This window comes from Wyeomyia smithii, chromosome 2 (assembly GCF_029784165.1).
Source record: "Wyeomyia smithii strain HCP4-BCI-WySm-NY-G18 chromosome 2, ASM2978416v1, whole genome shotgun sequence".
Classification (NCBI taxonomy): domain Eukaryota; kingdom Metazoa; phylum Arthropoda; class Insecta; order Diptera; family Culicidae; genus Wyeomyia; species Wyeomyia smithii.
Window position 1 is genome coordinate 166,427,641 of NC_073695.1, and position 27,824 is coordinate 166,455,464.

Here is a 27,824-nt window from a genome sequence, read left to right on the forward strand (position 1 = left end):
ATCCGTTTGTTGAATGAATTATCTCGAAGGCTCATCATCACATAAAAGTTTTATCATAGTCAAAAGAATTACTTTTCCATTTAAAAAGATTCCTGCTGTTGCAACAGTAAAAATCATATTTCCCATCGAAGCGCCCTGTTATGCAGTCATACAATTAAAGGATTGTTGAACAGCAATTCAGCTGCCATAAAAATGAACTCTTCAAGTAAAATGCTAATGGATGGCGGGTTCCATAATCCAATACTGCATAATGCTTGTAAATTTTGTTCATTTTTTCTTCAATAACAGAGGCTGAACATTCGCACTTACTTTTTCTTGTTTTTTTTTCTCGTGTTGCAGTGTGAACTCTATAAAGAAATAATTAGGAATATTAAAAGTGTTTTACTGTCAGGGAAAATTCAACTAGATTATTCTAGAGTGTGATTATTTGTAAGGGTGTTGGAAACATAGGTAGAACGAGTCGAAGTCACAATCAGTGTGTACACAGCAGTTAAACACAATCAATAATAACTATAAAACATAATTTTAAAGTAATATATATTTCAAGGCTCTGGTTTGACATAGCTTTTAATGTTTTGACACCAGTAAATCCAAGCGTATCGAGTAAAATGTCTACGGTAGATACGAAATTTTCAGAATTAAAATGGACGGTTATCCATATGGACTGCACTGCAGTCACTTTCGAAATCAGCTATTCAAAATTGTCGAAATAAACTAACTATGGTCAAGAAAAAAGTTTCATAGATTAGTGTTATTTTTTATAGTTCCTATTTCAAATCTGAAAATGATTGAGTTTAAATTCAAATTTGTTTTTGATAGTTATGCAATGTTTGTTTTAAAAAAAATGATAAATTGCTTAAAAATAATTATGATGAGCGGCCATTAAGGTGTAGCACAATACATAATTCAAAAAAAGTTGAAGAGGTTGTTTATAAAACACGACCGCAGAGGTAACGTAGAATACGACAGCCTGTCTTATGCCAATGTATTTCTTGGAATAGGTTTGGGAATACACTGAATTGGGGTTAATTCTTCAGATAAACTTTGAGGTTAATTGTGTTTGTCAATGCCATTTATTGACAAGTGAATATTTTTTCAACATGGCAAATTTTTTATTTAGTTTTGAATGATTCACAGTGATAATCAAATTCTACATGAGGTGATTTGTTAGCAATTACACTACCCGTCATAAGTTTGGAATCGCTTTACTGAGTATTGCAACACCCAGTTTGAGTATTGCAACGCCTCCTGAAAAGTTGAGCATCACCTGGAATAGGCGGATATCTCGTGTTTTTGACAACCTAGAAAGTTGCGGTTTTCAGCAAACTTGTTCCGAAGGTCAAAGGCTACTGTATGGTGGCCAATTCAGTGTGAAATTTCACCGCTATGCGGTGCTAGTGGGCACACAATGAATCGTATGTTGAACTTAACTAATCTCACGATTCTGACATACCAGAAAGTTGCGGTGTTCGGCTTGTGCCACCAGTTCTGGTCAAGCATATTACAGTTACAGAAATTTGCCCATTTTGAGTGATGCTAAACTTTTCGGGGTGTTGCAATACTCAATAAAGCGATTCCAAACTAATGACGGGTAGTGTATATAGGAAAATTTCAACCGCTATACTGCTAGCCACGCACGCTATATAGCAAGCCAAGCACTCTAGCCACATGCTCTATAGACATGCACAGACACGCTAGACATTCACACGCTATATAGCAAACCACGCACGCTATTTAGCAAGCCACACGCGCTATAAACATGCATACACGCGCTACAGGCATGCATACACGCCATAAACATACACACACGCTTTAAAGCAAGCCACACACCTTATATATTAGTGACACATGCTTCAAATATTCACACACGTTATGTGCATACACCCTGTATATACATACGCTGGATGATGGTGGCTTCTCAATCCACCTGGCGGTGCGAGTCTCTTTTAGTTTCGGGTTGTTTGTTGCCCAACGATATCTGAATCGGATTACCGCTGGTGGGGTCCAACTCAGATCGAAGGGGAGCCGAACTGAAAGAGGTAAGAACTGCAGCTAACCACTACCACCGCCGCTGTTGCTCGCTGCTGATCCACGCTGCCTTCGCCTACTGCCATCGGTGTTGATGTCCGATGCTGCTGCCTGCTGCTAGTAAACTGATTTGCTTGAGGAGAAACAGTCTCTTATATAGGTGGTGGTGGTTGTGGTGGTGGTGGTGGCGGTGGCGATGGCAGTGGTGGTGGTGGTGCCGCACGGGCTATAAACATGCACATACGCGCTACAGGCATGCATACACGCCATAAACATACACACACGCTTTAAAGCAAGCCACACACACCTTATATATTAGGGACAAACGCTTCAAATATTCACACGTTATGTACATACACCCTGTATATACATACGCTGGATGATGGTGGCTTCTCAATCCACCTGGCGGTGCGAGTCTCTTTCGCTGGTGGGGTCCAATTCAGATCGAAGGGGAGCCGAACTGAAAGAGGTAGGACTGCAGCTAACCACTACCACCGCCGCTGTTGCTCGCTGCTGATCCACGCTGCCTTCGCCTACTGCCATCGGTGTTGATGTCCGATGCTGCTGCCTGCTGCTAGTAAACTGATTTGCTTGAAGAGAAACAGTCTCTTATATAGCCCAAAGGGTGCATTCCCGGCTAACTAGGTACTCCATTCTGTCGTCCTATTTGGGGAAAGGCAGAAAGCGACCAATCAAAAATCGACATTTGCGTTTCGACATTGTTCAACAATTTTCAATATTACAATAGTTTGAACAATCAGATTACAATTTTCTTCATTTGGACGGGTGTTTAAATGATTTTCCAATCGATTGCTGCAAAAATGACAGAAATCGGTTGGAAACTGACTGGGTTTAAAACGTTTGAAATTGGATAATTTTTGTGACGCTCTCGATGTTTTCGGTTTTGAAATTGGATCCCTGTATTGAAATTGGGTCCCTGTAATTGTTGCCGTAAGACATATTCTACGTTAAAAGTTTCGAGAAACTAAATTAAATATATATGCTCCGATAATACTCAGCAGCAGCAGCACTTCATCAAAGGAGACGCATGGTGATTCATGGATAACTTCTGATAACCTTACTGACTTTCTTCAAAACTGAATATCCCAAGTCAAATTTCATTGAGAATTAATAAAAATAGACGATAGAGTCTTCTAGGCCTTGAACCCTCCAATATGCCAAAGTACGTTTCGTATCACGATTTTCACATAATTATTTAACGATTCATTGGCACCTATAATAAAAACTCCGAAAAAGAGCTGCTCAAAATTGAACATTTAAACTGGTTCTTCCTCACGACAGTTGCAGATCTTAAACTTTGACTCAACGATAACTGTATAGATGGTACTACGATCGAATTCGTAGCGACTATACATTAGACTGGGACACGATTATATGGGAAAAAGCGATGAAAGTGTTATTTTTGCTCAAAGTATCTTCGAAGGAGCCTCCAAGATAAATTTTACTCGATATGATTTCTTATCACACGATTGAATTTGCAACAGCAGCATGCAATCATACAATCAGTTTGAGGGGAATAACTTTTTCTACAAGCATTCTAGCGCCTTACGGTCTTCAGAAGAGTTTTTTTCCAGAAATTTCCCACCAATAACATGTATCGATATATTTTTAGGAGCAAAGTGGACAGCTCAAAAGAATAAGTTTTGGAAAAGTGGATTTTCCCAGATAAAATTGTATGGAAGCTTTAAAATTCGGGCGCAAAAATATAGTTCCACCGATCGATCTGAAAAGTTACACGGTTGCTATAGGACCCATAAGGAACACGAAGAGTGCATGGGAGCTTTAATTTATTTTTTGTCCCACCCTACTATACATGGACTGGAACTGGAGATTAGTCGACCTAGGCATTGCAAGGAGAGAGAGATAAATTTCTTCTAACGGGGTCACACCGAGTAACCAACAGGGAAATCGTTCTCATCGTAATCTTTCAAGCATGTCAGAAACAAGCACACTAGAATATGACGGCGGATCCTCACTGATAAAACGGAATATAAACTAGGTTGCACAGTAGCGTCACTGGTGTTGCTATTGTTACCGAAGACAACAATTGACCACAATTAAAATAACATTACACAGATATATTACATACCTACGTTTAATTCTATGATGTTATTTAGAATGACGATCAGTGTCGAACAATAGTAAACGTGCAATAATAAGGCAATAAAATACCTCCGTTGCTACGCAACTTAGCATGCCGGAGACTGGATGTGCTTTAGTTCTCCGCTAGTTCCGCAATCTACAGTGTGGAGCCGATGAAACGTCGCATGAATTTTTCATCAAAATTTCAGTATATAAACTAAAGAATAATTTATATTCTGAAGCCTCAATCTCTGATAACAAACTATGCTTTTGGCGTGGTGAATTTTGCTGTCGTCATTGCAGGCGAGAAAGGATTCGACTTATTTCCCACAGCTTGCACACGCTGCTGCAGTGCAGTGAAGTACAGCAGCAGCTTGTAGGTAGGTGCTAAACTAAAGAGTATCACGGTTGAACCTCGGCTTAATCAACCCAGTTCGACCGTGTCTGCAGAGGCTAACGCATCATACTGTAGTATCCGAGATAACATCAAGCCAGTGCAAAGTCAGGAAAATGATTTTCATGTACTATCCATCCGACCATTTCCAGCTAGCTGCCCTCATGCTCTTTCCCATAAAAATCGCTCATTCTGGTTTGTGCAACGACGCGAATTGCTTCGATCAATTCGGTCGGAACTGAGTGACAGTTGCGATTATAGGCACTCTGCATAGAACTCTTGCACCGCAACTTTCATTTCCACTCGCTTTCATCGTTATACATGCAAATTGCGCACTATCTCAAACTTTCACTTCAACTTATATCTCACGAAGCAATGATGCGAATAGCAGTGTGCATACAAATGTCATCGCTGCATTTGAGTGCAGTTGGTACCTAGAGTAGAAAGCCTGCAGCAGTGGCGTGAGCATTTAGAGCTTCATCAAATGCACCACCGTCGTAGAAAATAAATATTCTTCTTTTTTAAATAAAAATAAATATTCTTTCATTTTTGTTATTTGTTCGCTGCTAAAACACACATTGCTTTGTTATGCTTTAAAAATGTACTTTCTCAACACGATCCTTTCATTAATAGAAATAAAATTCGTTAAATATGGTTGGATACTAGAAAAAGAACACCTCATAAACATTAAGTATCACACCCCCGTGATTAACATGATGTTCGTAAAGTTGCACAAAACATGCATAGTCTTTGGGATGCTATAGGATTGTGTGCTTAATTTCCTCGTCACATTGATACGAAAAATGTTGTTATTATACATGCACTGCAATTTACTCCCGCATTTCACTAACTATTCTCCGCATTTTTGGCGCTGTTTTGCTTCTACTTTTGTCATGCGTTTTTAACTTTGTTCTAAGAAAACTTTCTTCGTACACTCCATTATTTTAAACATTATGTATTATAAAAACTTCTGCTTCACACAATTAAAAGTTTCGTAGTCTTCAGCTAGACACGGGTTAGCAATTTATGAAGAGTGTGGCAATCCTGAAGTTTTACACGGTTTTCTGATTTTTATTTATCAGTTGAAAGAGTGCAATTTTCTGAGCAAATCGTGATTTTTAAAAAAAATTATCGTTGTCCTTTGATTTTGAAATGAATAATAAAAAAGGATTCGAAATGCTTTAAATGACAGTTCGCTCATACACCGTACATGTTTGCCAATCATTTAAGACATTCCGAGCAGTTCATCATTTAAAAATCGAAGGACAACGATAAACATTTTTTTCCTCTTTTTCTGGTTTCATTTAGGGCCTTGAATAATTTTAAGGTCACTGAAAATCGACTACTCATGTCTCCCCTTGGCGCATTGCTTATCAGTCTGTTCCAAATGGAAAATGTCGAATTAAATGCTGAAATCCCCTTTTTCTGCCAATACTACTTGTGTACCGGTGTCAGTCAAATTTCCATCAGAAGCACGATAACATGTCGTATCTTGTTCTTAAACTCAGCTGATTTAAGTTTTAAAAAACATATTGAGTTGAGTCATAAGTAATTTCGGTTTTGAACAAAAGATTCCTACACTTGTATTTTCAACCAATTGTTTTCACTCCAACCATCTAACCTAAATTACATTCGATAGTAGACACTTCAATTGTCTTTACCAAAATACAAATAACTGAATCGATTCAACATGAATCGACTTAATCGACATTCAACTGAATCGACAACATTGGCTGAGAGATGGAACAGAAAAGTGAGGATGTTCTATTGTTCTATTACCAGGATTGGTTTGCTAAATTTCGTTCCGGCAATTTTAATGTAAAAGATGCGCCACGTTCAGGAAGACCAGTTGTAGCCGAGGGTGACAAAATAAAGGCAATAATCGAGACAAACCGTCTTTACACGACGCGAGAGATGGCCAAGGTCATCGACACAACCGGACAATACATGACTGAATAAAATTATTTCCGTCAATAAAAATATTGCCTTTGAATATCATAGAAAAACCGAAATGACTTATGACTCAACCCAATATATATCCTCCAATGACGGAAGAATAAGATTTTTTTTTATCTCTAATTTGTTTTCTGTTTGCCATGAAATATTGTCATTGGAATGGCGAGGGAGGATTTCCCATTTGTGTTCCTTTTGTTTGTTTGTGCAATTTGAGAGACCAAGTATTATCATTATATTGGAGAATTATCCAATCATCCTGAAAAATTTAAAGTTACTGAAACACTGCTGAATAAGACTGTCCCGATAAACGAGATCAGCTTCAATTTTACCCGAGAATTTAAAAATATCAATGGAATCTCAAGTGCTCTTAAATCGACTTGGAAGTTTCTTGGGTATAGCTTTTTTTGTTAGGGAATTAGAATTACGTTGTCCATTGATGTGAACTTTTGTAATACTTTTGTAAAACTTTTGCAAAGGTTCCAAATAATATCCCTAGCGAGAAATATCAGCTAACTTCAAATAACATTCACCTGTTTTGCCCGGTTTGAGGACCAGTAGATCTTTAAAGGTGTTTAGAGAAAAGTTTACAAGAGACTTATCAAAGGAAACACAGATTGCTTGAAAACCGTAAATGAGGGAATGTGTGAGGGAATCGCTTTGTTGTTGTACAAATTAGAAATTCAAAGCCTCATATGGTTTTAGTATTATATCACCGTTAGTTTTGTGCCGACTGCCTCAAAAACACATGTTTAAGCTTACAATAAATACATAAAATACTTTTCCCTCAAGAGCGTCAAAGAGGTTAGCGTTTCACTGCTGAAATCAGAATACGTTTCAATGATGCCTGAAGTTAGGCTGTCAGTTACAAACCCCTGGCATCTACGTCATTAGCCCACATTCTCCGAGTGCGGATCTGCCACAAAGTTAATGGCCTCTATCAATGTTACGCACCACCTGTTGAATCATCGTTTTGTATGAGTTTTGTTCGAATTTACGAAAAGCTTCACAGGGAGACGTTGATGATATCGAAAGCCTAGGAACATTTAGCACCTGCTAACGCGATATTGAACGCTGAATTCGAGAACTTATCACCTTGTTACAAACTATATAATATCAAAAATGAAGTAGGTGTTTTATACATTTTTAGGCGCTTAATGTAGAAATGTCAAGAGTAACTAAATCAATTTTGTAAAGAAACCATACCCTACAAAAAGCAAAGCTTTGGTGACCGTTGCGCTCCTACTGACACCAAGAGTCTCTCCCGAGCCTCGAACCTACGACGAATGGTTTGTTAGGCCAGCCTTGTACCTCGGAAGATTCATGTCCTACACAATCCTTCATAACTCATCTTTTTTGCCTTTCTCCTAGAAAGGTATAGCAATCACTGGAAAAACCAAAGGTATAAAAGTGGTCCCAATGGCCGAATGTCATATACCACTCGACCCCTTTCGACGAACTGAGCATTTTCTGTGTGTATGTATGTATGTGTGTATGTGTGTGTGTATGTGTGTGTGTATGTGCAACTTTTTTTTCTCACTCACTTTTCTCAGAGATGGCTGAACCGATTTTCATAAAATTAATTGCAAACGAAAGGTCTAGTTGCGCCATAGGTTGCTATCGAATTTCATTGTAATCAGATTTTTAGTTTAGAGGTTATGTATCAAAATGTAAAAATCACGAAACATCAATATCTCAGAAACTACATAACCGATTTCAATAAAACTGGTTTCAAATGATTGGGCTGTCTCCAAAACCCTTAACTTTTAAATTTCGTTATGATTGAACATATGGTTCAAAAGTTATGTAAAGAAAAGTTATCCTGAGGTTGTTCAAACTCACTCATTTTTCTCAGAGATGGCTGAACCGATTTTCACAAAATTAGTGTCAAATGAAAGGTCTAGCTGCCCCATAGGTTGCTATTGAATCATTGTAATCGGATAGTAACTTTGTCCGTTGTTCATAAAAATGTGAAATCACATAATGAAAACAAACATATTGACTTTCTCCTAAGGATCACTGGCTAATTAAAAGGTAGAAAAGTGATCCAAATGGCCGAATGTCATATACTACTCGACTCAGTTCGACGAGTCGAGCATTTTCTGCATGTATGTGTACCTTTTTTTGGCACTCACTTTGCTCAGAGATGGTCTGACCGATTCTTTCTATCTTGGTGTCAAATGATGGGCCTATTTCCCGCTTAGGTTGCTATTGAAATTCATTGTAATCAAACTTTTAGTTTTGGCGCTGCGTCAGAATGTGAAAATCGCTCTTATATCTCAGAAGCATACATAGTTTAATTCGAATTAATAGGCTTTTAAACCCTTAAACAATGAATTTCATAATGTTCAAACATGTGGTTTGAAAGTTATAGAAAGAAATGTAACCCGCCGACTGTTGAAAACTATAGCTACGATCAAAATATGTGGCCTCAACATCATTTTAATTTGATATTGTACTATCTCTTTCTCCTAGAAAGGTATAGCAATCACTGCAAAAACTAAAGGTATAAAATGATCAAAAGGGCCGAATGTCGTATATCACTCGACTCAGTTCGACGAGCTGAGCATTTTCTGTACGTGTGTGTGTATGTGTGTGTGTATGTGTGTGTGTGTGTGTATGTGTGTGTGTAACGCTCTCCCAATCTCACTAGATTTGCTCAGAGATGGCTGAACCGATTTCAATGAAATTAATTGCAGATGAAAGGTCTACTTGCCCTATAAGACTCAATTGAATTTTATTGTAATTTGATTTCTATTTAAGAGGTTATGTATCAAAATGTAAAAATCACGGAACATCAATATCTCAGAAACTACTCAACCGATTTGAACAAAATTCGTTTCAAATGAACGGGCTACCTAAAAAACCCTTGACTTTTGAATTTTATGAAGATTGAACATGTGGTTCAGAAGTTATGGAAAGAAACGTATTCTGGAAACTATTTAATCTCACTCATGTTTCTCTGAGATGGCTGGATCGATTTTCATAGAATTAGTGTCATGTGGATGGTCTTACTGCCCCATAAGATCCTATTGATTTTTTTTTGCAAACGGATTATTACTTTGCCTGTTATGTTTAAAAATGTGGAATCCAGCCATGAAAAGAAACATAGACTACTTGGACTCACTCACTTTTCTCAGAGAGATGGTTGAACCGATTTCCACAAAATTAGTATCAAATGAAAGGTCAAGATGCCTCATAACACCCTATTGAATTTTGTTGTAATCGAACTGTAACTTCGTCTGTAATATATCGAAATGTGAAAATCACGAAACTTCATTATCTTAGAAACTACACAACCGATTTGAACAATATTGATATCAGATGAACGGGCTTTTTAAGGGTTAACTGATGAATTATGATTGAACACGTGGTTTAAAAGTTTGGCTGCCCTATACGTTTCCTTTTCATTTGATTGTAATCAAACTTAAGCAACCGTTATGTTTTAATTTGTAAATCAACGAAAGTCTATTATCTCAAGTATTACACAACTTTTTTGAACATAACTAGTGTCATACAAACGATTCATCTAACAAACTTACAAATAACAAACTTCATAACAATTTGATATGCTGTTCAAAAGTTTGAAAAGAAAAAAAATTCAAAAACTATTCAACACTATACCTGCTTTGATATATATATGGCCTCAACATGATTTAAATGTGGTATCGTACTATTTGAACGTTCCCGGTATCCCTCGTGATTAAATTGTTCGAAATTGAGAGTCATTTCTTTTATTTCGCTATATCTTAAGCACTAACATTACGTCGAATTTCATATTCTATGTTTTAATTACAACATCAATATTTTAGAATCCAAAGAGTGAATATACCTTAATTGGATTTAAGCATTCATGTAAATCTATTTTTACAAATAATAAGTTTGAATGAGAAAGGCTGAGTCTGACCGCTAGGTGGATTAATTTAGGTTTTAAACCATTCGTTGCATAGAGAAATTCGTTTTAGCTGAAAAAGATCTTTTTTTGTTCTATTTATCATACAGATAGCTAAACAAATTTTTTGTTCGTTCAGACTTCGACTGCGCTGATTCGCTACAGATGTTGCTAACTTGGCAAGCTCTCGCGAGTTGACTGTTCTCGTTGACTTCTATTTCTTTAAAAGTTGGTACAATCTGATACTAATCTTGCACATATAAAATAGTAATCCAGCTCTATGTTTGCTATCCAAAAGGATTGCATGTCACCTGGAAATTTTCGAGCATCGATTGGTTTGATCAGGTCCTTTTCTGCTTTTCAACCTAGTACTCGAAGGATTCTCCCCATCAGTGACCTACTCTTACATTTAAACGTCGTCGTCGTAGCACTTTCATCTAGAGAAAAATTCAGAAAAATTATCTCTATTAAGCGATCATAGGACTTAAGATTCGCGTTTTCCTGTTATGGCCACGATACTTCCTGTATGACGACAACCTTTTCTTTCACTTCTACAGTTCTTTAACTACGATGCTCACATTTCGAATAAAGTTCCTATATTTTCAAATTAAGTCTTTAATCAGTTTGAAGTTATACTGAAATACAGGTTATAAAAAACCTGCATTGGCATGCAACATCTGTTTATAATTTCGCTGTTATTCGATCGTAAGTGCTATCAAAATGACACTTGTGTTTTAGTTACTCAATGCGACTTAACCGCTTGCAGCCGACTTACGTACAATATTGTCATGGGCGCAACTACGGGGGGGGGGGGCTAGGGGGGGCTGAAGCCCCCCCTAGAACGTGTTTAGCCCCCCCTAGAATTTCCCAGAGAATGATTGTATTCAATATATATACATTCCATACTACTTATCAGAGCATCAAAATCAACACAAATTGAGATGTCGTCATTCATTGGCTAAGAACTAGTTCTGCACCCAGGATCGATTCTCAACCCTTGCTCTCTTACTCACTTTACCAGTCAGACGAGAGCTGTAGTAACTCGTGCTGTATCAAGAAGTCGTCAGTTTACTCGGTTTTGGGCTGTGTTTCACCAGTTCCCCAGACGTCTCATCACTCGCAAGTCTCTTTCGATCTGGTCGAGCCATCATGCACGCTGCGCCCCTTAATTTCTTGTGCCGGTAGGGTTGCTGAAAAGAAGTGATTTCACATGGTTGTCATCCGGCATTCTTAAGATGTGACCGGCCCACCGCAACCTATTGTCTTTCGCCAGGTGTGCAATGGGGTTCTCTCCAAGCAGCGATTGTAACTCATGGTTCATGCGCTGTAGCCATTATCCGTCGTCCGCTTGTGCTCATCCGTAGATAGTCACCTTCTGTTCGCCGATAGGCACCTTCTGTTCGAAAATATCAAAAGGACTTCCATAGAGGACTACCGGTTATCAGGGTTTTGTAGTTTTTTGTATCGAAGTGGTCATGTCCGATCATCACCGTGATTGGTGCGTACGTTTGTAATGTCTGAGAAGAACGGGCCGTCGTTGAGAACGTGGTTAATTTGTTTTGCTGTACGTTGGTCGAGGAAAGAAGTGACTTTGGCTGTGCGGGCCGATAACCGGCTTATATAAGGCTATCCTTCCGTTCATGTCCCCAACGACGATCTTGATATCTCTACGCGAGCAGCTCTCGTAGAGTTTCTCCAGCTGTGCGTAGAACGCTTCTTTCCCTGCATCAGGTCTTCCTTCGTGAGGGCCGTGCACATCGGGAATAGTGTAGTTGTGGAACCGGCTCTTAATTCTCAACAAACACAACCTGTCGCTGATTGCCTGCCGCTTTGGTGGTACTGTGCCTTGCGGCGTCAAATCCACCGTACCTTCTCTCCTTTCAGGCAAAGCTCGTGGAGCGCGACGATGTCGAAGTGGCGGGGTTCTAGCTGATCCAGCAGAATTCGGCTGACATCCGGGTCGTTAAGCGATCTACTGTTACATGTACTGAGCTTCTAATCGTCGTCCTTATTTCGTCGGCTGGGTCATTGCCGATTGTTCCGGTTCGTTTTGAATTCTTGATTCTCCGTAGTATGTTTATTTTAGTATGCTGCCTCACTAGGGCTGCGATACCTAGTCTCGCGACGGAGCTGCCGCCATGGATGTAGCTGGCGAGACACCGCATTTCATAGTTCAACCATCCGGTCCGGCTCAGTCGCTGTTTGAGCCGACCCTAGCCTGTGGGGTAGATGCGCAGACAAGCTGCTCTCTAGGAGAACAACTACCCCACCGGTTTACCGGTTTTTCCTTGGTTGCTCGTATCCCAGTTGGTACCACGTGGAGGTAGGAATAGGGCAATATTCCTTGAACCACACTGGGGTCTATTTTCTTCTAACTAGTACGGGTGAACTGTTAAAAAGCACTGCCAGTCGTTTACCAAATCTAGCTCTCCTCAATATCGAATCATTGTGCTGTAAGAGCTTGGCGTTGACGATGTGTTCAAGATATTCAGTAAATCTTCGGAGATTCTAACCCGAAGTGATTTTTTTCTGCTCTTACGATACTATTTTAAGCGTTATTAAATAAGCATATTCAAACTCTTTTTTTTCTTTTTTAAGTGACATACATGAAAACTAGCCCCCCCTAGAAATTTTCCTTAGTTCCGCCCATGGTTAGGTTTATTAGTGGTGTGCCGTCGTTGCATGTTTTTGGTTATGAGGGAAACAGCAAACTCACCGTCACGGTTACCGGTTGTAGCCACAGGTTGTCAGTAACAATATATAACCTGTAGCCAAAATCTCAAAAAATAGGAAGCAGGATAGTCCTTTAGTAAGTAGACTTCTTTTTGCCTTTCTCCTAGAAAGGTATAGCAATGACTTGCAAAACCGAAGATATAAAAGTGCTCCAAAGAGTCGAATCGCATATGAGCCGTTGAGAGCAAAAGTGGTACATGTGCCATTAAGTAAATTTTTCAGGAGACGCGGTTAACGAAAACACTCAAATAGTAAATTATTTTCAACAATTTTTTCCAACATAACTGCACTAAATCATTGCTGGAAAGGTTTCAAAAGATGGTACATGAAAGCATAACGAGTTCTGGTTGAGAAACATACACAAACTTCAATGGAAAAACATGTACCACTTTTGTTCTGTGGGAAAAATAATGACAACCAGAAAACGTTGAGAGCAAAAGTGGTACATGTCCAGTGTGAGCATGAAGGATGCATTATAGCTCTCTAATCTTAGGACATAGAACATCCATGTCTTCAGCAGAGTTGTCCAAGTAATTGAGTACTATAGAATGATGATTAGTTTGTTAAGGAATTCTGTCTCTTCGTGGCGCTAGTGGATATGTATTTGTTAACAGCATACGAGTTGATACTGAAATAGGTAAAATGCTTTCTGTTACAAAATAGTCACGGGTACACTAGCGCCACGTAGTGAGAAAATTCCAAAGCAGACAGATCTTCATCTGAAAGTACTCAATCACTTGACCAACTTTGCTGAAGCCATGATTGTTTTATATCCTAAGATCCTCGACTTACAATTCATCTAACATGCACAGATTGGACATCTACCACTTTTGTTCTCAACGATATGTATGGTGATCTTGTTCATTACCAAAAATTGTGTTGGCTATAACTTTGGTTTAGGTTATCAGATCTCTGTTTTTCTTGGATATTCTAGTACATTATTGCTTTCTGCATCAATTTATGCAACAAACCCAAAAAGTGAAAAAATGGCACATGTACCACTTTTACTCTCAACGGCTCATATATCACTCGACTCAGTTTGACGAGCTGAGCATTTTCTGTATGTGTATGTGTGTATGTGTGTGTGCAGATTTTTATTCTCACTCACTTTTCTCAGTGATGGCTGGACCGATTTTCATGAAATTATTCTCAAATGAAAGATCTAGTTGCCCCATAAGACCCTATCAAACTTCATTGCAATTGGATTTTTAGTTTAGAGGTTATGTATCAAAATGTAAAAATCACGAAATACCATTATCGCAGAAACGACACAACCAATTGAACATGTGTTTTTCGAACTAAATTTCTATTTTTAATAACGGCTTTTACCCGTTAACCATCAAGTTCATTAAGCAGAAAATATGTGCAGTACAGAAAGCGAAAAAAAGCCAACTAGAAATATGATACAGATTAGGAAAATTATACTGCATCTCGCCTTTCTCCTAGAAAGGTATAGCAATCACTTGCAAACCCGAAGATTTAAAAGTGCTCCAAAGGGCCGATAGGCATATATCACTCGACTCAGCTTGACGAGCTGAGCATTTTCTGTGTATGTGTAAGTGTGTGTGCAGATTTTTATTCTCACTCACTTTTCTCAGAGACGGCTGGACCGATTTTCATAAAATTATTCTCAAATGAAAGGTCTAATTGCCCCATAAGACCCTATTATTTTAGATTTTTAGTTTAGAGGTTATGTATTAAAAAGTAAAAATCAAGAAACATCATTATCGCAGAAAATACACAACCGATTTGAACAGAATTAGTTTTCAATAAACGGGCCACCCAAAAAACCCTTAACTTTCAAATCTTATAAAGATTGGACATGTGGTTCAACAGTTATGGAAAGAAACGTATTTTAGAGACTGTTTAATCTCACTCATGTTTCTCAGAGTTGGCAGAACCGATTTTCATAAAATCAGTGTCAAATGGAAGGTCTAGTTGCCCCATGAGACCCTATTGATTTGCTTTGCAATCGTACTCTTACTTTGCCTGTTATGTTTAAAAATATGAAATCTAGCTATGAAAAGAAACATAGTCCGAAGAATACTTAAACTCACTCACTTTGTTCAGAGATGGCTGAACCGATTTTCACTAAATTAGTGTCAAATAAAAGGTCTAGCTGTCTCATAACACCCTATTGAATTTTACTGTAATCAAACTGTAACTTCGTATGTAATGTACCGAAATGTGAAAATCACGAAACTTCATTATTTCAGAAACTACACAACCGATTTGATCAATAGTATTATCAGATGAGCGAGCTAGTTAAGGGTTAACTGATGAATTATGATCGAACACGTGGTTTCAAAGTTTGGCTGCCCTATAGGTTCTCATTTCATTTGATTGTCTCAAAGATTACATGACTTATTTTAACATAACTAGTGTCATACGAACGAGTCATCTCTCAAACTTACAAATAACAAACTTCATAACAATTTGATATGTGGCTCCAAAGTTATGGAAAGCAAAGAAATTCAAAGATTTTTCAAACTGGCCTCAACATAATTTTAATGTGGTATCGTACTATTTGAACGTTCCAAATTCATTTGTTTCTTGCGATGTGTCTTACAATCCAAAATGTTGCCTGAAATCGATTATGGAACATAATGGTTACCTCTAGAAACATTCACCTGCCAAATTTGGTTCCATTTAGTTGGTTAGCTCTCGAGATGTGCAGAAATTTGTGTTTCATTTGTATGGAACCCCTCCCTTCCAGAACGGGGAGGAGTGTCGAACCATTATGGACGTATTTGTCACCCCTAAAAACATTCACATGCTAAATTTGGTTCCATTTACTCGGTTAGTTCTCGAGATGTGCAGAAATTTGTGTTTCTTTTGTGAAACCCGTCCCTTACAAAAAAAGGAGGGGTGTAAAAACATTATGGACATATTTGTTACCACTAAAAACATTTACCTGCCAAATTTGGTTCCATTTAGTTGACTAGTTCTCGAGATGTGCAGAAATTTGTGTTTCATTTGTGTGGAGCCCCTCTTTTCCAGAAAGGGGGGGGGCGTCCAACTATTATGGACATATTTGTTACCTCTTAAAACATCTACATGCCAAATTCGGTTGAGTTTGCTTGGTTTGTTCTTGAGTTGTGCAGAAATTTATGTTTCATTTGTATGGGACCCCTCCCTTCCAGAAGAGGCAGGGGTCTCAAACTATCATAGGAACCTTTATCGACTCCAAAAACCCCTACATACAAATTTTCACGTCGATCGGTACGGTACGGTACGGTTTTCGAGCCTATATGGATCAGACACAGACAGACAGACCGGACTGCATTTTTATATGTATAGATAATAACCTCAATATTTTAGAACCTAAAGAGTGAATATACATTTATTGGATTGAAGCGTTCATATAAATCTATTTTTACAAATAAAAGTTTTAAAGAGAAAGGCTGGGTCTGACCGCTAGGTGGATTAATTTAGGTTTTATATTTTTAATTGTCGTTTTTTTTTTCGACCATACGAGAAGTTAAACCGAGCTTTTATAGTGAAAAGTTGCTTTTACTAAGTTCTATTATTGTTCAAGCCAATATTTAAGTTTCTTCGTAAATGAAAAAGCTGAAGAGCTGCTTAGTCACAAGGTGACAAACAGATGGTGTGGCTTTGAATCTTAGTAGAATCCAGACCATTCGATGTCAAAGGATCTAAGCATTGGTTTATTTTCAGATTTTCCACTTACCCTCCCTTCCCGTTGAACTCTAGAATACTGACTAACTCTCGACAAAATACATTTCTTTCATGATGCATCCTGCCAGAAGGACACATAGTTGAGACTTTTTCAGGGATTTTTTATTGGCGATACTCGGCAGGAGGAACGAGGCTTGGTATGATAGAGCAGTTAGTGCAATAGGAAGGATTAGAAAATGTGTGTATACTGGATTCTCTTTTTACTGGATTGATGCGTGCGCGTAAAAAAGGATCGCGTAAAAAAATCGCGTAATTTTGAACAAATCACGTAAAAAAAGATCGCGTTGTTTCAAAATCTTTCGCTATGTGGTAAGTGTGTGTGTGTGTATGTGTGTATGTATGTGTATGCATGCGTATGTGTGTGTATGTTTGTGTGTGTTACATCTTGGCTCATGAACAATATTTCCCATGTCACATATCGCGTAATTTCAAGGAAATCACGTAAAAAAAATCGCGTAATTTCCAGAAAATCGCGTAAAAAAATCGTGTAAAATAAAATCACGTAAAAAAAAGTCGCGTAAAAAAAAGATTTCAGTGTATTTTCGGATAAATAATGAGTATATCACTTACTCTCACTAGTGGTGTTACTAATTTAAGAAATGCGTCATACAGCAGATACCCGGGAAAAATTGTAGAAGATCAACCATTCTGGTTGCAATGATAAGCTCACAATAAAAAAAATGGGAAAAAAGAAACAAAGAAAGTTTGTGAATATATACTTAATCATCTACTTCTGATCGAATAAATTGTAAGTAAACATACCCCATCACACCGTCGTTTCAAGTATGTGTGAAGTCCTGACTTCATCAGTCCAGCGTTCTGCAGAGCCAACTGGTACTAACGATGTCATTTTTGTAGATGTGTAAGATACGCATGCATGGGAAATTTGGTATTTTGTTATGTTAAACGAGCTGTTGCTACCTATTGGATGTGAGAACAAAAGGGAGAGAAATATTCTCGCATGAACAGCTCTACTATATTTGCCACCATTTTTTTTTGAGCTCTCCAAGAAACACAAATGGTCACTTCGTTCACTTGCTGACCGCTCAATAGGGTCTTTTGCACAGGAACATACAAATAGAAATATTGTTATATTTTGCAATTTATTTTGCATCAAACAATGGCTTGATGTGTCATAAACTCGAATGAAAAGAGGTTTGGCTACAACAAAAAATGCTTTCATTGTTTGTGGAAACGATAACATTATCAATACGCTGTGCGGGAGAAAACCTTAAAGGGAATCAGAAGAAACATCTGTTACTATTTTTTCCAATTGAATGTATTAATGACAGAAGCACTACATTGCTTTTTCCGCTCGCAAGGCTCAATGATCACATATTTTACGATCCAAAAGATTAAAGGTTCAACAGCTGTCATTGCTATTATCTTTCTGTTGCGCTCTCTCTTCCGATCACACTCGCAACAGTTGATATGTAACGTTCTAAGACTGTTTGAAAAAACAGCAACTCGTTAATATGGCCATACTTGGGCGTTTGATTAAAGTATTATCATTACATTGTTTTAACAAAGTATGGTCTGTCAGAAGGTAGAGTAATGCTATTTCGAGATCATTAATAAAATTAAATATCGGTCTCATAAAAGCTTCGATGGCTCTTACCAACAACGAATGGCACTATACACTGTAAGAAACTAAAAATAAATTCTGTATGGCAAGCCGCAGATGCGCGCAATGAAATATGAAACCGGAAATGGTGTCCTTCCGGACCGCAACAGAACGCCAAATATAAAATATTGCATATACTCGGTAGAATTTCAGACCGTGAAACGCTGGTGTCTCCTGCTTTCTTTGATCAATTGCTCGACTTTACTCCTATAAGTAAGTGCTTCGAATTTCACCCAAAGCTGTATCGGTTATCTTTTGCATTTATTCAAAGGAGTGGTCCCCGTGGTTCTGTGGTTAGCGATGTCAGTCGGCTAACTCCCCCACACGGCTGTGATGTCGAGTTCGATTCCCGATCAGGTCGCGGATCTTTTCGAGCTGGAAATTATCTCACTGGGGCACGGCGTTGTACTTATCCTACAACATGCAAAATGTGCCAAAAACATCGATATTGTTTTTCTTTTGACGAATTCTTTTGATCGAGACCGCTATTAGCCCTCCAGGCTATCGTGCGATATTGTTGTTGTTGTTATTCATTAAAAGGTTAGTTTGGACATGAGAAAAAGAGTTTGTTGGTAAAAAATAAAATCTAATAGAATGCATAGGTTTCATGAAGGAACAATTTCACCACGATTTATTATTATTTGGTCTTTAGAGAATTCTCGGATTTATTTCACAATGTAAACGATAGAAATTTTTCTCATTGACAAAGAGGTTTTCTTGAGCACACACTTTGAAACAAATTTTAAATAAATACTTGTTCAGGAAAAATCAACGTGGACCGAGTTATTTCACGTTATACAACAGACGCATTGCAGTTTCCCTTGCCTTCTGGAATTAAATGATAGCTGACTTTTTCGGACGTGGGGAATACGCTGCTATTTTTTACAGAATGTGATAACTGGTACATTTTTATGACATCTGTACATGAAAACTTTAATCTCTTTATTAGTACAGTACTTTAATCGCCATATTTCTCCTAGAAAATCACATGCTGCTCACTTCTCTAAGACCGAATGGCTTGAAAAGTTTTCTTTTGAATTGAAATTGTAACTTTACTTCAAAAGCAAGGCGAGAGCTTCGATCTTCATGCAGCACTCAGAGTGCTTATTGAGCAAAGTCAAGTTTATTAATTGCTTTTATCGTATCTAATTATAGCCGGAGCAGTCTGGTTGTGATGCTCTTTTGCTATGCGTGGCTCCGAGACAATTAATGCCTAAAACCAATAGGCGTTTTCCAATGAATTGTGTCTAAGAGAGCTGAGATAAAAGTTACCCCCAACAGGCGTTCAACTGACTCTGGTCGGGATTCGTGGGAATAGTAACAAGATGAGATAAACGTTATAAATCATTAGGGTGGCGCCGGAGAGAATGAGGAATCAACACGGTCGCGACTATTTTTCATGTTTGCTTGCTTGGGATGAAATACAGTCATTAATCTAGTTCCTATTACAATGGAAGTTAATGTTTCGCTTGTACGTTATAATTTTATTATTCTTTCAACTTATTTCTTGGAACATTCAACGAACTATCAATACAGGAACTACTATGGAATTGATTATTATGTGTTTTGATTGAGTTGCAAACTTCTGATAATGTTCGAAATAAATAATACTTAAATGGCTAACGTTGGTTTTTTTTCCTTCGTGCATGTGTTGCGGATAGTTTATGGTTCAATATTGTGTAATATATATGTCAGCAGTCAACGCTGTGAAAATATATAAAGAATTTATTTTCGATATACGCTATCCTACACTGTAAAAAAATGGCATCCACTTACTTCTGTGCTAATAGATGAAATATTTCATATCTACGTGAAATGCACTTACGTTTCAGTTCACAACACCAAATCAAGTGTCTTACACTTCGGTGTGTCATGTACACCAAAATCAATCATTTTACACTCAGATTTCAATGCTTACACACATCAAATGCCAAAACACGTTAAAATACCGTGGATTCCAATAAAAATCGATATTGGTCGACATAATAGACTGATTATCGTTTATTGACATTCATATGTGAAGAGCATTAAGGATTAGCGTGCGATTTATTTTCAGTGTACTGCCTATAATCGCATACCAGTCCCATCTGCATTCTAATCGTTCTTATAGAGAAGTTATGATAAATGTCTATCTCATTATATCATGTCGAAAATATGGGAATGAACCACGCTCAGCAACTGAAATAACTTAAGCAAGAGTTGAGTTTTCTCAACCTGATGAAAATGAAGATGGGACTGATATGCGATTATATACAGTGTAGCGAAGCGATTTATGCAACGCTCTTCGACATCGTAGGGCGTTAGCCATGCAAGAACCATTTATTGATGCTACGCAGTAACATTACTAATCAAATAATGTTGATCTTAACACATGTGCCCTCCAGTATACTAACCGCCTTCTTTTCAGTCATTTGGTGAAAACGATCACTATACGGCTAGATGCCATGTACATATTTGTATTGGAAATGGGAAATATTGTCTTCGCTGCCGTAGTGCAAACAAATAAAATAAATAACGTATTCCTCGATGGGCGACAGGCGAGCACAGCAAGTCAAAGCCGCCACAGCCTCGTTTTAGGCCCGCGATGAAATCATATAAATAACTCGCCGTTGGAAAGCATGCCTAACTTTTGCTACAGTCAATGGTTGATACGATATAAAGCCACTTTCACTGGTTTGAACCAAGAATTGAGAAATTGCTGTGAGATTGAATATTTCATTTCCTTTCCTTGTAGCGAAGCCTAAATTATTTTGATTTCGGTTGTTATGAATCCCAGTTGCGAAAGCAAATTTCGCAAGGAATCGATTCGAGACTTGAAAGTATAATAATGTTGAAGGAAGACCCTTCGATGCCAGCTGCTATGGCAGCGTGGCAAAAGAATCAATTAATATGAACAACGAAAGCTTGTTGATAGAGTGTCACGCTCAAGAGTACGAGTCGAATTTAAGCTGATGTGTTCGTTTTTCCTTAATCTGTTATTAGTCTTTTCTTTTTGTGAACTGCTTGAACAACTTATTCAAACGTAATGGTATTTTAATTTAACTTGGTGGGCTGCTAACTTCCATTCACAACCTTCATGTTTATGTATTACATATAACTCTAATCGAAAGTGTTAGATCTGTCCCCCTGAAATTTAAAATAGAAATTCGATGAATAATGGTTATTACTAGATTGTATTGATAATAATAATTACACTGGACGACAGGAGCGCGACAGGAGTTGCCCTAGTGAGATTATGGCTTTTTGGCCATTTCTGTGAATTTGGTGCCTCTAGCCAGTGTATAAATGCGTCAAATTACGAAAAAAGTGTCACATAGTATTTGACGCAATCTTGTAAACCAAAAATTCAATTGAAAAACGAGGCGGTAGTCTTAAAGTCAGTCATGCATAATAGACTCAATGTATTCAAAGTTTTACAAAACAATGTAGAAGTATTATTAAATTTTCATCAAACATTGAATAATAAACAAAAATTCAAGGGATATTTAGCTCCTCTAAATATCTTCAAAAGATCATAGGTATTCGATATTATACGAAATAATATATAAAATTGTTGGGCAACTTCACAGCCACCAATATTACGATCTAACCATATCAAGAAATAACTGCGGCATTTTCCAGTTTATGGTAGTAACATGTAATGAAAATCTTTATTGATGGATGCCTCGCTTAAGGCACTGATAGTTGAATTGGTTAACCGTCTTCCAAGTGAAAATTAAAGCTGTCTTTGGCATTCATGGATTGAACTAGTGTAACGGCGACTTCCGCTGTATAGCTGGATAACAATCCGTTCGTCTACAAATACATGCGGTCAATTTTGGTAATAAATCGACAAATTATGAAAATTATTGCATACATTCATGAATAAGTATATTGATTGTGTTTATTCGTATAAAATTGTGGTTGCGATTTGTTTTATATTTGTTTTGGATAGTGGTACATCGAGTGGTAGAGTGAAATACTTACTTACTTGAATGATACCTTATTATGAAAAATCATCAATTCCGTAGATTTTGGTTTATGGTTGCTCTCAGCTCTGAAACACATAACAGTGTGATGCTTTTTGATGCTTCCTTTTGGAGTATTTTATAACAGTATAAGGCGCATTTCCTAAAATACACTAAAGTCTTTTTTTACGCAGGGGATACATAGCGCGTGAAAAACCACGAAGAAAAATGCGTAAATCCCGAAATCCCTGCGAGTGGAGCTGAATATCAAGGAAAAATATGAAAAAGTTAGGCCAAATAAGTAAATATTCATGTATAGACTTCAGAGAAACCCAAGAGAAACGGTAGGATATATATTTTATATTATTTTATTTATTTATTTATTTATTTTTATTTTATGTACTTAAGGAATTTCCCTTTTAAAGATAAAGATAAAGATAAAGAAGAAATAGTTCATGGAACCGAAAACACAAAATACAAGACTTTAAACATCAAAATGAGATAATAATCGCGATGTTAACCTTGAAAATATTTAAGGACAATAGTTTTCTTAAAAAAAATTACGAAAAATAACATTCTATCGATTCCAGCTGTAAGAGTTTGCATAACAATAGTTGCAATACGTTTTAATATAAGTCATGTGCGTTCTTCTTTTTTGTGTGTAGGAAAACTGAAACTCAGCTCCTTTTAACTTACCCCAAAGTTCCCCTCGAGAAATCCGGAACAACGGAAAATTTTGAAATGTTCTCTACTGTTCCTAGAACTATGATAAATTTGTGATCTTCTGAAGAAGGTTGGATCAAATTCGGTTTAGATCTTGCGAAATGGAAGGTAAAAGAATTTTTATTTTTTCGGCTCTGGAGGGGTCAGGTACGCAAGTGTTAAGTTTGAAACAATGATTATTTTTAGCACTCACTATATAGTTGAATCGTCATATTCCAAATTCGCTTATTATACATTCAATATATCTAGAGAAAAAAAAATAATTCATATTTCAACTATCAAGATAAAAACGCTGTTAGTTCATGTAAAAGCAAATTTTTTGTGTTGCAAATTATCAATTACCTTACAGTCTTCGTATGCAAAATGTCGAATTTTGATGAAAAAATTGGTAAGCTTTTATAACCGATTAGCTTCACCAGTTCTCTTCTTATTGGATGTCTGTGTCTATATATATAGCCGTCATCGCTGCCATTATAGTCGTCGTCGTTCCTCTAGCTGAAAGAACCTTTCCGGTCAGTGGCGTCTTATATGTGAGATGATGGCTCACAAAATATCTAAACGGTCGTCTCGTAGTCGTTATTGGTTGTTTGTTGCTGTTGCTGTTGCTGTTTTTGTTGTTTCGAGTTTCCTTTCTGTTTTTTTCCGATGATTAATCACATTTGCTGTTGAGTTTTCATCGAGAAGTTATGCTCGTTGATCAGAGCCACCCATTTGAGCCAACCTTCATATGTTATGCTATGCTTGGTAGACGATGTTTTCAAATGAGGTTTCTCGAAATCTGCTCAGTGGGCGAAGTTTCCAATAGCCCGGTCGGCCTCGCTGTTCGGTTGTTTCGTAAACATAAACTCTATTGAGTAATGAGCTTGTAAATAATTACTTTTCTTTGCATGGGACTGGGGGGTAGGCAACGTTAAATTACAAATACCTACAAAGGAAAGTTATCGAGCATGGAAGGATAAAGCATGTTGTTTTCAAAGATAAAGTTCAATTTCCGCAGCAGGATTATAATTAATTATGTAAACCTATTTTTAGGCATAAATTTACTAATAATAACCCAATATTATATTACTATATCGTTAGAGACAATTTAAATTATTTATTTATTTATTTATTTAAGTTTATTTAATAATAATACTCTCGAAAAGTGGGCTCGATTTTATGCGTACCAATTAATTTTTTGTAGCGTTTTTTATTTCACAAAATCTGAAGTAAATTTTCATGCAATAAAATTCTATTTCATTAACGATGAGGGGCACGTTGCTTAGTCTGCTTCAATTTCGAATGTAATTTTCTAGAACTTCATGCACAATCTTTGGCTATAATAAATGATCAACAGTTTTTTCTTTATTTGATTTTTTTTATCGTAATCAGTATTTTTTCATTTGTTTAAAATTATCCTGGATTTGAAGCTGTTCGGATTAACAAACTAAACTAATAATTACGAATGATGTCTAAAAAAGGTTACAATATAAAATACAAAATTCAAGCTTACTTACTTTCTTACAAGTGTCAAAAACGAAAAGTTGTTTTGAACTAAATTAAGCACATAAAAAATACTTTAGCTTAGCAAGGTATTTATGCATAGAATTTTCTCTGTTCAAACAAGTGATATTAATTCCGATTTGTATTGTCTTCTTACAGTGATTCAACTTCGAAATAAACGCTCTACTCAAAACCATCGATTAGCCAATAAAACAGCCAAACGTAAAATGGTTAAGCTATATCGTTTTTTAAACAAACCGAAGCCCACTGTAAATAATCATCAACTACACTCTATGCGCTAGAAATGAAGCAAAACTAACCAACATAAACAACGCAAAAGCAAATATACATACTCACGCAAAGTCATTCCGTCAAATTGTAGAAGAAATAATCGCAGCCCAGCTGTAGCATAAATATCGGTGCAAATAATCTAAATGCATGAAACATGAAAAGCAAATTTGTCAACAGGCCGTCAAATCAACCAGATTGGAAGCAATAAAATAATACTACTGGGCACAGGAGGATCGCGGATACTGTTCACTTCACCGAAGCTAGAAAATTTATCTCCCACAAACCGAACCAGATACGATGAAAGCGTCGAGTTGTGTAGCATGAAATGAAACCGTTCCAGTTCTTCCGCGCCACATTGCCACTACCGTTAGTAATATAATATCAGCCTGGTAATTGCAGCCGTTGTGGGAACCTTCACATCCGTTTTGTACAATTTAGATGCAAAGTTAGCGAAGCCTCGAACCCGAAGTTATAAAACTAGCTCGTATCCATCTACCGTGCAACCATTGTAGACCTCTAGGCCAGGACTTCCAATTTCGAGAAATAAAAATAACAGTACTAGAAACTTATACCTCTTCCACTTAGTGTTGTGGAACAGTGTAGAACGAAAATATTGCACCTCTTTCGTGGAGAAAAATAATAAAATTTGAATCTGTATTTTTTCGGCCGTTGGTAATGCCGCCGGGTTGTACGGATGGATCGACCTAAAAATTCGCATATTCAAATGCTTCCGCCGTAGAAGTCGTTCCTGAAATTACCGGTACGATATTGCAGTGACGAAAAGTGCCACCGGACGATAACAAAAGACAAACGAAGAAGGGGATCCAATTCAAATCGCAGTGTATAGTGAAACAAGCGGGGTTTCGGGGAGACATCTAAAATGTATCAATAAAACGAAATTGAGAGGTCGGTCTCATGATCCAGAAGAATCATAGCGACACCGTAGCAAGTCGGTAAGTACTTTCCGCAATACCAACGGAAAAGGTTTCCGTTCACCGAAATTGTTGTATATAGCATCAGCGATTTTAATGTTCAATTTAGTTCACCAATAGCAGTCTTTTTCCTAATATGTTCATTTTTTTTTTGAGTTATTTTTGGTTGAAGAGGTTAATATTGCTAGCGTTATAAGGATAGAAGAGGAGATCAAGACACGTGTCATATTTTCTGTTCCTGAACGACTACTCAAGCGCTTGTTCGATAGTGGTACTATTTACTTTGTTGAATTATTATTTTCTTCGATTTAAAAGCAACAATTTAATGATTGTACAGAGCGTCACTGTTGCGTTGGTATGCAGTAAGTTTATTTAATTTTTTTGGCGCAGAAAAAGTTCAGTAACCTACGAATGAAAATAAAACTAAATACTACAAGGTTCACAGTTATAAAGCGGCATCCATAAATTACGTAACGCTCATAGGGGGACGGGGGTATCCTTGAGCGTTGCGATTTGTTACACAGGGGAGGGGGGGGGGGTGAGTTCAGCGTTACGTAACAAAAAATCTCTGGAGAGACTCTCCAAAAACGAGCCTTTTTATTATTTATGTTGTCCATACGGATCTATGAAATGGTGACGTAGGGCTTCACGACTTCTTTGAAAAACGCGTTTGTTCAAATCTTGAATGAATCAGGCCATACGATGTGCAATGATTTACATTCAGATTTCTTCCTTGGGCTTCCTTAGTTCATGCTGCGAACAAAATGAAATTTCAACTTATTCGCTATGATAATTTGTACTTTCTCGTTGCTAACATTAACTCTTCCATTTTTTTGGTTATCATACTTGCAGAAATGGAAGATTAGTTTTAATGCATTTTAAAAACAGAATTAATGCCATTTCCCCAATAGCTTCATTTATCAAAAAGTGATTCCTTAGAAAGTATTTGTCGTGGGTTGTATTCATACACCCAACGCACGTCCAGAGATAAGTCAAAAATAGACCACCACGTCCTAAAGCACGCACCCCGCCACCCATCGGTTTCCCAGACCCAAGCACCAAATCGAGAGCAGACGAAAATATGGAGGACATATGGAGAGATGGAAGAGCGTGGCTATTGGATTGATAAATTAGACAAGGTCAATGTCTTAGGGCAAAGAGGAATGACCTATGCAGCCACAACTCTCACTTGTAAATCAGACTACAAAGTTAACGGTCGCGATCTGAGAAAACTCATAAACGAAAAGTCAAGTACCTAAACTTAGAGAACAAATAAACCCAGAAAAGAAAAAAGTGTGTAGTTATGGTGAACACCAGGTAAAGCCCTCTCCTTGTCCCTCAACAATTGATTCATCGCCAATTAACTAATTTGGCAAAGTCCGACGCATATTCCCCAGAACCCTGCTGTGTTGTATTGAAGATCGCCGAAAACTCCGAGAATCCACGTTGGACCCTTCGCCTGTGACTGGAGACGCCGATCAAGGGCTATTTTAGCGGCAGAGGCCGCAAGACAACGCCTGGAAAAGACGTGTTGGATCAAAAATCTGGTGGAATTGGAAGGGAACGGAACGACAAGGTGGACAGTGTACCTAAAGTGGATACAGGACCCCGAAGAAGAAGAAAAGTTGATAAGGTTATGGAAAATTCAACTGCGTCTCACAGATCGATCGAGAAACAGTCATTCGACAGGTAGTTGAGTTATAAGTTAAGGAGACTCTGCGGTGGTCAGACAACGGAAGAAAACCGAATACAGCTGACCTAATGAGACAATAAGATAACACAGTGCAACAAAAATTGACTTTTTTTCTGCCCTGGCTTCTATTTATATTTTTTTTTGTGTATTTTTATGCAAAACTAAATTTCCCCGAGTTTGAACATATTTCAACTTAAGGGGCAACAATGGCGTCATTTTGAATTTTTGAGAAACCGATAATTTTTGTGGTTTTTTTCGACGCCATTTTGTTTTGAGGCCAAATATCAAAAATCTAACAGTTTGTCCACATATAAGCATCTTTTTGCCCAT

The 27,824-nt window shown here is 37.4% G+C and overlaps 1 protein-coding gene across 3 annotated transcripts in view; it reads left to right on the plus strand.

Annotated features, from left to right (window-relative positions):
* LOC129725986 (zwei Ig domain protein zig-8-like) overlaps positions 1–27,824 on the plus strand; it is a 291,521-nt gene that overhangs the window by 16,748 nt on the left and 246,949 nt on the right. For 2 of the 3 annotated variants that reach the window (XM_055682494.1, XM_055682496.1), the window contains exon 2: positions 24,738–25,822. The exons of the other annotated variant lie outside the window; for it this stretch is intronic. The gene's annotated coding sequence lies outside the window, so the exon portion shown is untranslated. The remainder of the gene's footprint in view (positions 1–24,737; positions 25,823–27,824) is intronic. 3 annotated transcript variants of the gene reach the window in all.